At 38.2% G+C, this 17125-nt stretch overlaps 1 pseudogene; it reads left to right on the forward strand.

Moving 5' to 3' along the window:
- Positions 1-5185: 5185 nt before the first annotated feature.
- LOC107141118 lies at positions 5186-5715 on the forward strand (annotated as a pseudogene).
- The last annotated feature ends 11410 nt before the right edge of the window (positions 5716-17125 follow it).

The following is a 17125-nucleotide window of genomic DNA, read 5'->3' on the forward strand; positions in this document are numbered from 1 at the left end:
AAATAAACTTCTTATTTAACATCTGGTAGTAACCTCTGATTATATTGCCTTCTAGATCTTTCCTTGCTATAGTTTGAATGTGTCCCCTCCAAAGTTCAGATATTGCTAATGCAGTAGTCTTAAGAGGTGGGGCCCTTTCAAGGTGATTAGGCCATGAGTGCTGGCTCCTCTCTAGTCAGCCCTGTAAAGGGACTTCATAAAGGAACTGGTTCTCTCTTCCTACTCTACCTTCTGTCATGTGATGACTCAGCAAGAAAGCCCTTATCAGACACCAGCACACCAAGAGCTTGTATTTCTCAGAACCGGTGGGGGGAAAAATCTGTTCTTTACAAATTACCTAGTCTCAGGTATTCCATTATAGCAGCACAAAATAGAATAATACACGTATCATACATACTTTCTATAGCATACTATTTATGTGATCATCATTAAAATTTTCCTATGCTCCTTAGTAGCTGTTTCTGTCATTTCTACAATATGATTTTTTTGATGTCAGTACCCATATTTCTATGCATGTACTCAATATAATTTATTTTGTAAATCTCCTGTGGTTAGATTTAGTTTGTTTCTAGGCTTTCTGTAATTATAACTAACAGTGAAATGGAAAGCATTTGAAAATGCTCACAGTTCTCACTCTAGAGAGAAAAGTAGATCAAGCCTCTTAAGTGCCAAACCCTTGTAAAGGTTACTGATTCTCTGCTGGTGTAGACATGGGGTGCATCTAACCTTGATGTGACATATTAACTAATAAACCTGAAAGGACGGTTTTATATTTCCACTTTGAAATGTTCCACAGACTATGACAGTGTTTACCATGTTTACAAATGATAAATTCAGTTGGTTTCAATCATAAAAACAAAATCTTTAAACCGAATGTGTGCAGTGTCCCTTGTTCAATACTTGGCAGTGTACCCATTCTGTGCTGGTTGGTTTAGCATCTCATTATTTTCTTTGTGTCCACCAGAGGCCAGGCACATTTCTGTGGAAGCCACTAGGGAAGGAGGTCAGGCCTTGGCATCACCCTTCTCATATCCGCCTCCCTAAAATTCATGCTCTGATCTGTGAAGGGAAATAAACAATAATTACCCTATAGGGTTGTTGGAAAAATAAAATGGAAGGTAGACATATAAACATGACTTATGATCTCTAAAACTTCAGGCAAACACAATTCTCATCATCGTCATTCTCATACAAACAAAATGGTAGTATCTCATATATGTGTGCATTTACTTAGTTGGATTCTATAAGTAATTTCTACTAGGGACAATGGTGGAGAAGGAAGGACAGGAGATAGTGACACTGTCCCTTGTGAGTCTCAGTCTTAGCCCAAGCTTTGAAGGGGACTGTCCTCCAATTCTTTTTCATCTATGTTTGTCACAGGGTGAGTTCATCATCTGGGAAAGGAGACCTACACAGCTTCCTGTGACGTGGTCCCTGAATGTAAGCTATGGTCATCACTTGGTGCTCCATGTTGGATATTTCAAAGAGCAACTTTGATTATATATACATGTGTTTTGCCTTATCTACAGAATTTGGGACAGAAATCCATTGCTGCCCTTCTCAAAAGTATCTCCACTACTTCCAAATTCATTCTATGAGGCCAACATCACCCTGATACCTAAACCAGACAAAGACACTTCAAAGAAAGAAAACTACAGACCAANAGGGGAGAGGTGGGGAGGGGGGAGGGTGGAGGATGGGAAAGGCAGCGGAGCACAACAGACACTAGGATGGCAATTTGTAAATCAATGGATGTGTAACTGATGTGATTCTGCAATCTGTGTATGGGGTGAAGGTGGGAGTTCATAACCCACTTGAATCAAAGTGTCAAATATGATATGCCAAGAAATTTGTAACGTTTTGAACAACCCACAATAAAAAATTTAAAAAAAAAAAAAAGTATCTCCACTGTTTATCCTCATTTTATGGAAGAAGATGCTGGTACTTAAGAGATTACCAGTCATTGGAGTTTGCAGGATCACATTTTGTAGGAATGATGATCTGGTCAACATTACTACAAAATGGTGGCATGCTCAAAGACTTCCTTATTGACCCCAGTAGGTATCTTATTAGATCATGAAACAATGTCTTATTGATGTCAAGGTCCCCCTTTCTCACAGAAGTTCCCGTGAGTGAAGGTAACCATGAAAAATGGGATTTACCAAAACCCAGAGAACAAATATAAGGGGAACAAAATGTCTTGTAAATCCACTTATAATAAAGGATCATTCAAGAACCTAGGATTTAGACCAGAGACCCTGTTCCTAATAGAAGAAAAAGTAGGCCCAAATCTTCATCATGTCGGATTAGGCCCCAACTTCCTTAACAAGACTCTAAAGCACAAGAAGCAAAATAAAGAATAAATAAATGGGATAGATTCAAATAAAAAGATTCTTTTCAGCAAAAGAAACAATCAATGAGGTGAAGAGAGAGGCTACATTTTGGGAGCAAATTTTTGCCACACGTAAAATAGAGCACTGATCTCTAGGATATATAAAGAACTCCCAAAACTTAACACCAAAAAAACCAAACAACCCAACTAATAAATGGGCTAAGGAGCTGAACAGACACTTCCAGAAGAAGATATATAATTGATCAACAAATATATGAAAAAATGTTCAACATCTCTAGTAATTAGAGAAATGCAAGCCAAAACTACTCTAAGATTTCATCTCATTCCAGTCAGAATGGCAGTTTTCAAGAATATAAGCAACAATAAGTGTTGGCAAGGATGTGGGGGGAAAAGGCACATTCATACATTGCTGGTAGGACTACAAATTGGTGCAACCACTGTGGAAAACAGTATGGAGATTCCTTAGAAAACTTGGAATCAAACCACTATTTGATCCAGCTATCCCACTCCTCGGTCTATACCCAAAAGACTTAATAACAGCATACTACAGGGACACAGCCACTTCAATATTTATAGCAGCACAACTCACAATTGCTAAACTGTGGAACCAACTTAGATGCCCTTCAATAGATAAATGGATAAAGAAACTGTGGTATATATACACAAAGAAATAACTCAGTATTCAAAGAGAATGAAATTATGGCATTTGCAGGTAAATGGACAAAGTTGGAGAATATCATGCTAAGTGAAATAAGCCAATCCCCACCAAAACAGGAGCCAAACATTTTCTCTGCTGCGTGGATGGGGTAGGGGGAGCATGGGATGAGTGGAGGAACTTTGGATGGGGCAAAGGGGAGGGGGAGAAGAAGCAAGGGGGTAGAAAAGAAGGTGGAATGAGACAGACATCACCACCCTAGATACATGTATGGTTGCCCGAACGGTGTGACTACTTCATGTACAAACAGAAGTAAAAAATCCTGCTACATTTGTGTACAATGAATCAAAGAGCTTTCTACTGTCATGTATAACTGTTTCAAATGAATAATAAAAAAAGAACATAAAAGATCATTTGTCCCGAATAAGCATTCGCCTCCTTGCCCTTCATCTCCCCTGTGATTTCCTGTGTGTTGGGGTGGAGGAGGCTGAGGTCTGTCCTGAGGAGGGCTGAGGAATGGATGTTTGGGAGTTGGCCTGGTCACCAGGGACAGCTAGACCACAAGAGGACACAGTTTGCCTTTGGTTTGAAGATTTGGATAACTTTTCACCTTATTCTTTGCAAAAGGGTTAATGTTCTTGCGGTTCCTGGCTCGTGGGGATAGCTCTTCTGTGACTGACAGTTTTATGGGGTGAATTTAATCCAGGATAACATTTTACCAGTTCACCAGGTAAACCCGGCTTTTCCTTGTCTCCGTGGGAAATTTAGTGTGAAACCCTTTTAGTCACAGGTGAAAATTGGCTGTATCGCAGATGTGGTTTCTTACCACCAAAAAATAAAACCCGTGTCCTGCTTGGGAAAGAAAGCACCCAAATCCAAACTGCCTTTCCTTTTCATAAGCAACTTTCAGCCAAAAGGAAAAGCAGTTTTATTTTTTGTGAACCCACAAAAATGTGATATTCACCAGTGAGGAAATCACATTTGTACAACTGTATTAGAGGATTTAAAGATGTTTTTCTCATCCAGGCAAATGGGAGCATTCCACTTGGAAGTGCTTTGGGGACAGAAGTGACGGGGAGAGCTCTTAGAGGAAGGAAATGGTTTTCCTTGCTGTGGAAGTAGACTTTGCTCTAAAAGTAAACCTGGAGGCCTCCTGTTCTCTCTGCAGTTGTCGATCTATCACAGATTCAGTTTCAAGAAGGACTCCCATAGACTCCATCCTGAACATTCTCTTAGCTGAACATTTTAGATGGAGTTAGGCTATGGCTTGAAAAATTGGCATGAAAGTGTGCACATGACAAGACCACTTCCTTCATTCCTTTTCTATGTGGCAGAATTTGCATCTCAACAATTGGCCTATAATGTTGATGCAGGAGAGTGTCACATTCACATAGAAGCTTCATAAATGCTCCAGGTGTTGATAGAAATTCTATAGCTACAGACAGGAAAGGAGGCCACTCTCTACCTGGTGCGGCTATTGACAGACCCACAAATTTCTCCTCCTTTTTAAAAATATCCCATTAGTCTGTGTATGTATGATTCTCAGGATCCCATCAGCACTTTTACATTTAGATCATTTCCCTGGGGCTGCTGAGATGAGCATCTGCTGCCATGACCTTAATACATGGATGCAAATTCACGTATTGCTCTAACTAGAGTCCGGGATGAACCACCTTGTGCTCACAGGTAAGGTTTGATAAGAAAAAGGCACACTTTGACCTGCAGCCACCATTAGCCATATTTGTTTAGGCATTCATAACTGTGTCCACAGCCTTTGTGCGATGCTTTCCTACAAGGCAAGAGGAGGGAATAGAAGGTAAATATAAATCACTTCTAGGAGTGAGTCATGGAATGACAGGGCTGGGCCTGAGGTCCTGGTGCTGCTTTCTGGTCTGAGGGCTGGTACTCATGGCCCAGTAGGGAGAGGGGCTAAGTTGGTGGGTAGCAGAGTTTAAATCACCTGCTTTGAGAAACAATTGTGATATCTGGTCTTACGGGGAAGAACTTCAGGTTACTTCTATTCAAATTCCCCCTGGGACTTCCCAAGGAAGCTTCATGTTCATGTGCCATGCTGTGTTTTGAAATTTCTTTCTTTCCTAGCAAAAACAAAGCCCAAACCCTAAAACCTTGGAGTGTTATTTCTTTTTACCACCCTTCCTGCAGTGGCAGTGGTTGAAATGAAGTTCAATGGCTTCGTGACTTCTGGCCAAAGCAAGAATCATAAAAGACATCTCAAGCACCTCCCTACATTTGCAGGAAGATATGTCTCCCTCTTTTTCCAAAGAGCTGAGACAGAGGAATAATGCTTCATTCAAGCCCATCTGTAAGGATGGTGAAGTTCTCATCTGAGGGCATCAAAAAAGTCAGCAGATTGGCAAAGTAGTCCGGGCTTACAAGAGAAACTATATCATTCATGTTGAACAGGTACAGTGGGAAAGGGTTAATGGCTTTCACCCCAGCAAGGTGATTATCACTAAAACTAGACCAAGGCTGCAAAAAGATACTGGGACAGAAAGTCAAATCTCATCAAGTAGGAAGGCAAAAGAGCAAGTATAAAGAAGAAGTCATTGAGAAGATGCAGGAATTAAGAAATCCCTTATATATTTTTCACCAGACATTGCCACAACAAAACAAAACAAAATTTAACCCTCAAAGAGAAGTCTCTTTGAAAGTTTCCTCAAAATATATAGTACATATATTTGGATAAGAAAGGATCTGAGTGGAAGTGGATAGCTACAGTCAGATACTTTTAACTCAAATTCTAATCAATCAGTTGCTTAACGTGTACTAAAAATGAACAAGTCTTAGTAAAGCAAAATGGAAAGACTTACAGGCAAAAATTCAAACTTACGTTGTATTTTCTTTTGTCCAGGGGACTCCTTTATAACTGAATATGAGAATAGTGTGAACCCCAGTTGATAGAGCCAAGAGCATAACTGAAGAACGGGAGGCAGATAAGAATATCGGGGTCCCTGTGTGATGAAAGGAACGGAATTGCTGTGTAACTGGATTTATGGTCCTTCAGTGTTCAATGCTATGTTCAAAAACAACAATGCTATCTGCATCCTGGTGAAAGTTAACTATGCACTTTGTTCTTTCAGTGAAAAGAAAAGGCAAGGATGTCATTCTTTTGCCTTCAAAGGAGGATTCTAGACAACTGAATTATACAAGTCTAGAAGGAACATAAACCCTTCTTAGGGATAACTTAATACAAATGAATGGGCTGCTTAAATTTATGCCATATATGTTAATCTTGTGTGAGTTTAGCCTTTAAAGTACTATGATTATTGTTCAATAAAATAATAGTAAGAGATGTGACTTCAGATAAGACAGTTTTCATAACATCCCATGGAGAGTTACAATCCCTAGGAGCAAATTATCCAGCTTTCTGTTTGCTTCTGAGAGTTTCTAAAAAATAATAAAAATAAATAAATGAACAAAAAAAAATAAAAAGAAAAAAAATGAGTTCTTTGTTTCGTTGCAACATGTTGCAACAGTTGTATATGAGAAATTTCACACCACACAGAAGGTAACAAAGATTGAACATAGAAAATAATGTTGGAAGTTAACCAAGCTTACAGCTTTAAAAACAAAAAACAATTACTGTCTAAGCATATGTTGGCTCTAACAAATTTTCCATGATACAAAAGATATAATAAATTGGAGTGTATTCTCCAAATTGAAATAGCTAAATCTTCTTCACTTTCTGACAGGGGTGTTGTCAGAACATGTGTATACATGTGTGTGAGTGTGCATGCATGTTTGTGTGGCATATGGTAAAACATTTATATAGGTATGCAATCAAAATCTTTGTTGAGGGATCTGAAATACTAGGAGATATAAAAGCAATAATAATAACAAATTAATGTTAAATGGCAATGAACTAGAAGAAATAGAAAAATACCTAGGAAAACACAAGCCATTGAAACTGACTCAAAAAGAAATAGAAAATCTGAATAGATCTGTAACAAGTGTTGAATTCAAAATTAAATAATTCCCACAAAAGAAAACCAGAAAACCAAGCCAACTGAGCGGCTTTAATGTCAAATTCTACTAACCATTAAAAGAAGAATTAGTATGATTCTTCGCAATTTTTTTCCAATAAAAACTCAAACCAGACCGAAGCAAAATAAAAAACAGAAGAGGACAGTACACTTATTATCTCACTTTATCACCATCTTTATAACAAAAAAACAGGCAAACATTTCATAAGGAAAAAAATTATAGACCAATAACTTGTATGAATATAGGCACAAAAATCCTCAATAAAATACTAAGGAAAAAAATCTAGCAACATATAAAAAAATACTATATATCATAAACAAGTGGAATTTAGCCCATGAATGCAAGCAGTCAATGTGGTCCAATGATAAAAGTACCATCCAACTAGGAATTAAAGTACGCCCCTTTAGTTTCCATCCCAGAAAAGCTAATAGTTACTATCACACTTAATGTGGATGCTTTTCCCTAGGATAAGGACTAAAACAGGAATATTTCCTCTTACCACTTCCATTAAACTTTTTATTGAAGATTTTGGGTATGGCATTTGGTGAATAAAAATAAATACAAGGCATTCTATTAGGAAGGAAGGAGTAAAACTATAGTCACAGATGACATGATTTTATATATAGTAAATTCTCAGAACTTCATTAAACAACTCTTCATTAAACAGTTAACAAATAAGATCAAGAAGGTTATGGGATACAAGATCAATATATAAAAATCAATTATCTATCAGGATGTGGTGGTGCACGGTTATAATCCCAGCGGCTTGGGAGGCTGAGACAAGGAGGATCGCAAGTTCAAAGCCAGCCTCACCAACGGCAAGGCACTAAGCAATGCAGTGAGACCCTGTCTCTAAATAAAATACAAAAAAAAAAAACAAAAAATAGGGCTGGGGATCTGGCTCAGTGGTTGAGTGCCCCTGAGTTTAATCCCCGGTGCCTCCACCAAATTAATTATCTTTCTAGACAACTTTTATATAAAGATCAATTTTCTATCTATATTTTAGAAATAAACAATTTCAAGAGGAAGTTAAGAATAAAAATTTATTGAAAAGAGCAACTGTATGTTTTGGCACAGGCCTGTAATCCCAGCTACTTGGGAAACAAACAGGAAGAATTCAAGTTTGAGCCTAGCCTGGACAACTTAGCAAGACCCTGTCTCAAAAAAAAAAAAAAAGCTAGAGATGGAGCTCAGTGGTAGTATGCCCTAGGGTTCAATCCCCAGTACCATACAAAATAATCCCCAGTACCCAAACAAAGAAAACAATAAATAAATAAAATAGCATCAAAAAATACAAACAGAAATAAGTGTAGCAAAATAAGTGCAAGACTTGGACATGGAAACTATGTAAGACCTTGGTGAAAAAAATTCAAGAAGATCTAATTAAGTAAAAGGATGTCATGTTTGTGAACTAGATGACTTAATACTGTTAAGACAGCAATACTTCCTGAATTAATTTACAGACTCATAAATCCCAACAGAAATTCAAAAGGTCCTTCTTTTCAGAAATGGAAAAGCTGATCATAAAATTTATATGGAAATGTAAGAAACCCAGACAATCTTGAAGAAAGAAGACAAAGTTGAAGTTACAGAAAGACTTGTGAATTTCAAGAACTTACTACATATCTATAGTATCAAGATATTTTGCTGCTGGCATAAGAATAGACATACATCAATGGAATAGAATTCAAAGCCCAAGAATAAAATCTGCTACTTATGTTCAAGTGATTTCCAAAGGGTGTTAAGACAATTCAGTGGGGAATTGTCAATAAGTGGTGTTGGGACAACTATAAATCTAAATATAAAGAATGAAAATGGAGTACTTTATGTCACAAAACCAATTTGAAGTGGATTTAAAGTTGAAATTGAAGAGATAAAAGTATAAAACTCTTAGAAGAAAATAAAGGTGTAAATTTTGATAACCTTAGAATAGGTTTCTTAGATATAACACCAAAAGAAAAACAACCAAAGAAAAATACATAAGTTGCACTACATCCTAGCAAACAAAAATTTGTGCTGAAAATGACCATTAAAATAGTGAAAACACAAAACACAGATGAGAAACAAAATATAAATCATATATCACATATCTGACAAGGGACTTGTGCCTGGAGTTCTTAAAACTCAAAAAGGCAACCTAATAAAAGTTGGGCAAAGGATTTGAGTAAAAATTTCTTCAAAGAAAATATACAAATATCCAATAAACATATGAAAAAATGTTCAGTATCATTAGTGATTATGAAAATACAAATTATAAATCAAAACCATTATGAGATTCTACTTCATACCACTAGGATGGCTGAAATAAAAGAAAGGCAATGATAAGTGTTGGCAAGATGTAGATAAATTGAACTCCTCATAAATTTGACGGTGGGAATGAAAAATGATATACCTGTTTTGGGAACAGTTTAAGTTTCTCAAAATGTTACACAATTAGCATATGCCCCAGCAGTTTTAGTCCTGGGTATATACTTAAGAGAAATTGAAAACATCTACTTCTCCAAAACTGTGTACATAGATGTTCACAATAACCACATATTGGAGGCTACCCTGAACTGATAAGTAGATAAATACATAAATAAAATGTGAAATTTCCATATAATGAAATAATATCCTGAAATAAAAATAATAAGGCACCCATACATGCTGTGATATGGTTGAAATTTGAGAACACCATGCTAAGTGAAAGAAACCAGAAACATCACAAAAATACACATATTGCATGATTCCATCAATATGAGACACCTATAATACTCAAATGATTTGTTGGTGAACTTGGACTGAGGAGGTGGGAAGTCACGGGGAAATGAGGTGGGGTGATGAAAATTTTTGAAACTTAGGACTGTGGTGATCACACATAACTGTTAATATACTAAAACTATTTAGGTGCACACTTTAAATAGGAAAATTCCTTGGTATATGAATTATATCTTAATCAAGATGTTTAAGAAAAATACATAAAGCTAAAAAAAAATAATTAAAAAAAAGAACAAATACCGTGGTTTTAAGTTTGAAAGTCTAAGTTGTGTGCTATATAATCATTTTTCTTATTGTTATTTATTTTTTTAATTTTTTATTTAATTGATTTTATTTTTTTACATACATGACAGCGGAATGCATTATAATTCTTATTACACATATAGAGCACAATTTTTCATATCATATATAAAGTATGTTCATGCCAATTCATGTCTTTATATATGTACTTTGTTTTTTTGCATTACAATTCTTATTACACATATATACCACAATTTTTCATACCTCTGTTTGTATATAAAGTAGGTTGACACCCAATTCGTGTCTTCATACATGTACTTTGGATAATGATGTCCATCACATTCCACCATTTAGCTGATAATAAAATAAATGTATTACCTTTTCCTACCTATAGGTGGCATCCACTTATGATTAGTTTCCTTACTGACTTGGAGCTTAATTGTGTTTAGTCAAAAAACAGATCGCCACAAGGTGAAAAGAAAAAGGCTTTATTCGCCAAACACCTAAAATCTTATTCTGATATAGGTATTCTAAAATGAAAGAGGTTAGGGCTGGGGATGTGGCTCAAGCAGTAACGCGCTCACCTGGGTTCAATCCTCAGCACCACATAAAAATAAAGATGTTGTATCCACCGAAAACTGAAATATAAATATTAAAAAATTCTCTCTCTCTCTTTCTTCTTTTCTCTCTTGCTTTAAAAATAAAATAAAATGAAATGAAAGAGGCTGTCTGTGTTTAAGATACTTATTTCTGTGTTTATTATCTAATGCATTCATTAGGTCTAATCAAGAATCTTGCCAGTCCAATACAGGAAGGTAAACATAGTTTGACAATAGTTGTGGGTAAGACTCAAGTTTGGGATGTTGTAAAGGAGAGGTGCATCTCATCCACAGAAATGTTTCATTACAGAGGCAGATTTGTCAAACAAACAAACAAACAATAAACAATAAACAAAAACTCAGGAAAAATAATTGCAAACATTTGTACCACTCTTTCCAATTTGCATGATCCTTTGCTAACCATTGTTTTATTTATTCCTTCCAACCTACCTGTAAAGAGAATATTTCCATTCCGGTTAAACAGAAGAGGCAAGAGTGGCCTTATATAGCAAGATCCTCTCACCTAAACTGGCTATTTTCATTACACGTCCATGATTCTATGAGATTTTGCATGGAAGAATTTTTGAGAGTGCTTAGGAGACAATAAAAAGAAAGCAGATCAGAAAAACATCACTGAGGAAGACAATTTGAGCAACCCTGTTGCCCCTGAGAAAATGATAATCCTTTCCTCTATAGATAACCAGACCATCACTGAAGCATCTCAAGGTAAAGATAGCCTCACCTACTCGGACATCTGCTAAAAGACCATTTTGCTCAATGCAGAGCCTTTGTTAAATTTGTTATTTTCCTTAATACATAGAAGAAGCAAGACATGGAATTGTTACTTGACCTAATTCCATAACATAGATTAAAGTCAGACATAGAAATAATAAAAACTTTACAAAAACATGGCCAGTTTATCATTGAATAATTTTGTCAAGAAATAATCATGTTAGGCATCAAACATAATCTATACTTTTGGAAAATAGTTTTCAAAAAATTCAGCAAAGGGCTGGGCACATGGCGCAGGCCTGTAATCCCAGAGGCTCAGAAGGCTGAAGCAGGAGCATTGCGAGTTCAAAGCCAGCCTCAGCAACAGCGAGGCACTAAGCAACTCAGTGATACCCTGTCTCTAGCTAAAATACAAAATAGGGCTGGGGGTGTGGCTCAGTGGTTGAGTGCCCCTGAGTTCAATCCCAGTTACAAAAAAATTTAAAAAAAAATCAGGAAAAGTTTAGATAATTTCCTAGCCAGAGACTCCAGAGGCAGGAATATTCCAGATGTACAGAAGACTTAACACAGGCAAAATTCGATCCTAAAAGTCAAAGAGGAATAAAAGTGGGAAAAGCACAAGAGAGGCAGCCTGATTCCTAAAGGGATCTTGGAAAAGCTAGGAAAGGACTCACGTCCAAGGTGAAAGAACGTCTTTCCAAATAAAGGGTGTGACAAATGACAATACTGCCAGGTAGGCACAGCATCAAAATGGACAGTCTACACATACAGAGAACATTGTAAAGGGATATATTTTAAAGTATTTGTTAAATAGAAGAACAAGAGAGTTTAGGGATCTTTACAAGGATGAGAGAGGAGAAAGTAGACCCTTTCATTTCCTGCCCCAAACAGATCTTCCAAACATGGGAAAGAACTTCCAATGCAACGGGTAACCAGATCCAAAGGAGAAGAGACCACCAGAAACTCAACGCAGGTAGTTCAGGAGCAGGAAGACATGTCTAGGAACTCTTGACCCTCACTGAGGTGGGTGCATTTAGGAAATGAGAAAATAAGGAAATATGTACGTAAATAGCCAATAAAAGAGTGTGTTTGGTAACTGGCAGCTCAATATGAAGCAACAGCACAATGAGGTAACCACATAATGAGTGGCTTTGGGAAGTAGTAAAAGTCAGGGCTTGGTTAATAGAGTGTTGGAAGCTGGCAGACAGGCTACGCACCCTTCAGTGCTGGCTGGACCACATCTACGTCTTGGGTCCCATCTGTGACTCACACTTTAAGAAGGACAATGAGAACTGGAGCATATTCTTTTTCCTGATAGAGAAATAATTGAGGGAAGGTGGACAAAACAATCTCAAGTTCCTTCTAATGCTAAGATTTAAGATTTAAAAATGCACTTCCCCTTCCCAGCACTTGCTATCTCCTGGGCTGGTCTCCACTAAAGAGCTGCGACTCAGGACTTCCCTGTGGTGGTAGGTCTAACTTCAGGCTCTGCTCTCTGACAGGATAACATCGTGCAGCAGGTCTGCCAGAGTCAAAGCAAAACCCCCACTGATGATTGCTCTATGACCTCACTAAGGCAAGTTGCTTTTCTCTACACCTCATTTTGCTCATCTGTAAAGTGGGGATAAACAAGAATATTATCCCCAGATTGTAGTGGGGATCAAATGGGATAACATAGGATAACATATAGGGATTTTTAGCTCAATACTTGACATATGGGGAAATCCAGCAAATTGAGAACAACTGGAATTAGAATTATTTATTAGAGAGAATTTATTTTGGAAAGACTCGACCCTGAGCTAGTCTGCCAATTCCAAACATCCTTCTTATGACTGCTTCTGCTCCCCACTCCTTCCAGAAACACAATCACATTCAGTAGGGTCAATATATCCAGAAAAAAAGGAGAAAATGATGAAGCAAGAGTACCCTTTGCTACTGTTTTAATCAATGTCTTTGGCACTGTGATCAAAAGACCTGAAGAGAACAATTTTAAGGAGGAAAAGTTTATTTGGGGGCTCATGGTTTCAAAGGTCTCAGTTTATAGATGGCCGACTCCACTCCTTAGGGCCTGAGGTGAGGCCAAACATCTTGGCAGAAGTATGTGACAGAGGAAAGCAGCTGGGGACACAGCACTAGGAATCAGAGAGAGAGAGAGAGCTCCACTAAACAAGAACAAAATATATACCCCAAATGCATGCCCACAGGGACTCACCTCCTCCAGCCACACCCTACCTGCCTACAGTTACCATCTAGTAATCCAAGGCATTAATGCTCTGGTTAGGTTAAAACTCTCATGACCCAATCATTTCACCTCTAAACTTGCATTGTCTCACACATGAGCATTTGGGGGATACCCCACATCTAAACCATAACAAAGTTACTTATTAAGCAATTTCAACTGAAATTGTTAACCAGGTATATACCAACTTTTCTAGAAATTTGATTAATTCCCAGCCACTGTAGCAATAGGGTCAATGGGGACATTCTCAGTTCCTCCTTGCCCCTTCAGTCTCGGAATTGATATTTAATAAGGTCATGTAAGGGTGCATGTGGTCTGGCTCTTAAATGCTCTTAATAATGATTAAGATTCACAAAGGCAGGGAAAGGATTGCTAAACACTTAACATCTGTTAAATGAAAAGCTTTCGAGATATCACATTCAATGGATTAATTGGGCAAGAAATGATGTCTAAACCGGGTGACTACAAGAACCAGAATAGGTTCCTTTCCACATGGGCAAGTTGTATTTAGAGCCAGAGAAAAGGAAGTGACCTACAGAAAACAGAAGTGAGGTAGAGGTCATGTCTGTCTTATTTGAACAGAGTTTGAACAGTTGACCACTTACTAGTGGTTGAGATTCAGCTACCCTTACAAGACTATGTTATAGTCTATGACTATATCAAGTGAGGCTGCAGTTTACCATTTACAAAGGAAATGTTGAGGCCAAGATTAAAATATGTACTGAGGCTGCATTAGGCCAAACTTAATTCAATTTAAAATTCTGACCAGAACTCTAAAATTCTGACTGCTCACTGGTTCCTGTTCCTAGCAGAGGTTGAGAGGATACCATGGTGCCAGACCTCAGGAGGGATGGTTCTGTGCTAGTCCCTGCATGTGCTGGCCCGGGTGGACCTCAGGAAGGAGCTGAATGTGAGCCATTCTGGACAGTGCTCATTTGGGGTGACCACACTATACCTACCCATTCAAAGGAGACAGGCCCGTTGGGCCTTTTGGATGCCAAAGAACTATTATAGAGTAGCATTATAATGAACTGAGTGTAAATGCATTAGAAACACATGGGCTTAATGTTCCTTGAAATAAACATAGGTTGAAGAAAAATGAAGAGGAAAGCAAATGTTTTGGCCAAATGCATTTTGGGTTTTTGTTTTTTGAACCCCAAATATTTGAAAGCAGTTCAGGCAATCTTACTCAATTCAGAGTGCCATTTAACTCTCCCTCGGTGACGAACACTGCACACCAAAGTGGGAAAATTCAGCATCTTTCTCTAGTCCAGAACGACACAGACCCACAGAGAGGTTTTCAGAGAACAGTTTTAAAAACACTCAAGAAGTGAAGGTTTTGACTTCATTTTTATGGTGCTGGGGACTGAACCCAAGGCTTACATGCTAAGCATGCACTCTAGCACTGAACAACACCCTTAGTCCCAAAGGATTTGATTTTTGAAGAGAAATGACAGGAGGTAGGTATGTGTGGCTTCATTGATGGAAGATGAAGGAGTAAATAGCTACTAACTTATTTGGTTGGGCCCCAACACTGCAGGTTAATGCTTATGACTGAGAAATTCACAATCATTCTTGTTTTTAAAAACAAACAAACCAACAACAATAAAAATAAAACACAGTGGGAAAAAAACTCAATAAATTTCTGATTCTAGTCCTATGTACATTGGGACTTGTCAAGAAAGTAAAACTGCCTGGCGGTTGGGTGCACTGAGGCCAGAGAACATACACATGCTCTTCACCTGGACCTTCACCTGATCACCTGGCCTGAGAAATATAAGTGCCTCCAGCCCTCTCTACCACCTGATCAGAGTTCTCACTGACAATTGGGGGTGCCCATCCCCTGCTACCACCAACTCCAGACATGGAAATCTTGTGACACCTGAGCTCAGTCACCCTAAGGTCCCTCAGCTGTCCTCCAATTGCCCCCGCTGACGCCTGCCGTTTCTCCACCTCTCTGGGAACTGATTTCCCAGCAGGCACTTGCTCTCAGATGGCTGTCAGCTCAGGTGTTAGCTAATAAGCAAGGTGTTTGTTGACAAGGGTTTAACACCTCCCAGAGGCATTTGCATTTTAATAGGGGACTGTTAAAGAATTCAGGAATGAAGTTATGATGGTAAAATGCCAGGAACCAGTGTGGGTACTTCAGAGCAGGGAGCTCTCTCCTTGGATCCTAACACCTGCTTAACTGGCCCAGTCTACAGCTCTGTGGAGTGGAACATGGAATCATTTCTCTTCCTCCTGCTTGCGCTAGAGATCAGCTCCCCAAGTGAAACAGGCATTTCTTAACAGCAGAATTCAGAGCTCCAGAAATCTTGATTCTGCCAAATGGGATATCAGTGGAAGCTTCTGGAGAACTAGAGACAGTCACTCGGGGACCGTTCTTACTGGGCCAGATTAGATTCTGAGTTTACAGGTACCAGTTGCATACAGTTTCTGAACTCAGAAAACTCACTGTTTAAGAAAGGAGGCAGACCTCAACAGAGAGGAGCCTCAGGAAAGGAGCCAGTGATTCTGCTGGGGGGCGGGCGAGGCTTCCTCTTCGTCCCAGACCACACTGTTCACCCTTTCACCCTGTCACTGTGTCTCATTCCTGCTCCTTGCACCCCACTTCCCCTCCCTACACATGCACTTGCACATTTGGGGACTTTTTAAAGTCATACAATACAAGCAACGTGGTTTCACACATTTTCAAAATGTAAAGAAAAGCACAAATAAGGAAGCAAAATAAAAGAAAATTGCTGATACTGCCAACAGAATTCACCACTATTTCATGTTCTTCTAGTCTTTAGATTTAGGGATCTATTTATAATAAGTTAAGGATGATACCTATCTTTTTTAGTTTGGATGCTTCTCCCATGGATCACTTTACTAGAGTGGTCTCATGTTGTTAAACAGTCTGAAAATGTTATATTTCTTAATACAAAGGGTAGTCACAAAATAGAGCATTGTGATGGGTTAAGGTTATCAGTAAAATAATCTCCCTTTTCTCCTTATTAACTCTCAGGTTCATGGAGAAGAGAACTGTCAAAAAGTAAAAATCTTAATTACAGGGGTTTACACTGAGGAATATATAACATTTTGGGGTAATGCAACTTAGGGAAGGTTTGAAAGTATTTTCATTGACATTAACTCATAAAAATTTGAAACATTACCATTCTTTATATCAGCAATTTTTTTTTGGGGGGGTGGGAGGTACCCGGGATTGAACTCAGGAGCACTCGACTACTGAGCCAAATCCCCAGCCCTATTTTTTGTATTTTTTATTTATTTATTTATTTTTTGAGACAGGGTCTTGCTGAGTTGCTTAGCGCCTTGCTTTTGCTCAGGTTGGCTTTGAACTCACAATCCTCCTTCCTTAGCCTTCTGAGCTGCTGGAATTACAGGCGTGTAATATATCAGCCATTTGCGTGTGTGTGTGTGTGTGTGACATATTACCTAAACAGGGTCCACAAATCTTAATGTAAATTTAGGCTGCAAGTCTTTATTGCCTAACAGGGAAAAACTAACAAACCTTATGACTTCTGGGATCATTTTTATCTTTT

Source organism: Marmota marmota, unplaced genomic scaffold (genome assembly GCF_001458135.2).
Source record: "Marmota marmota marmota unplaced genomic scaffold, marMar, whole genome shotgun sequence".
Lineage (NCBI taxonomy): Eukaryota > Metazoa > Chordata > Mammalia > Rodentia > Sciuridae > Marmota > Marmota marmota.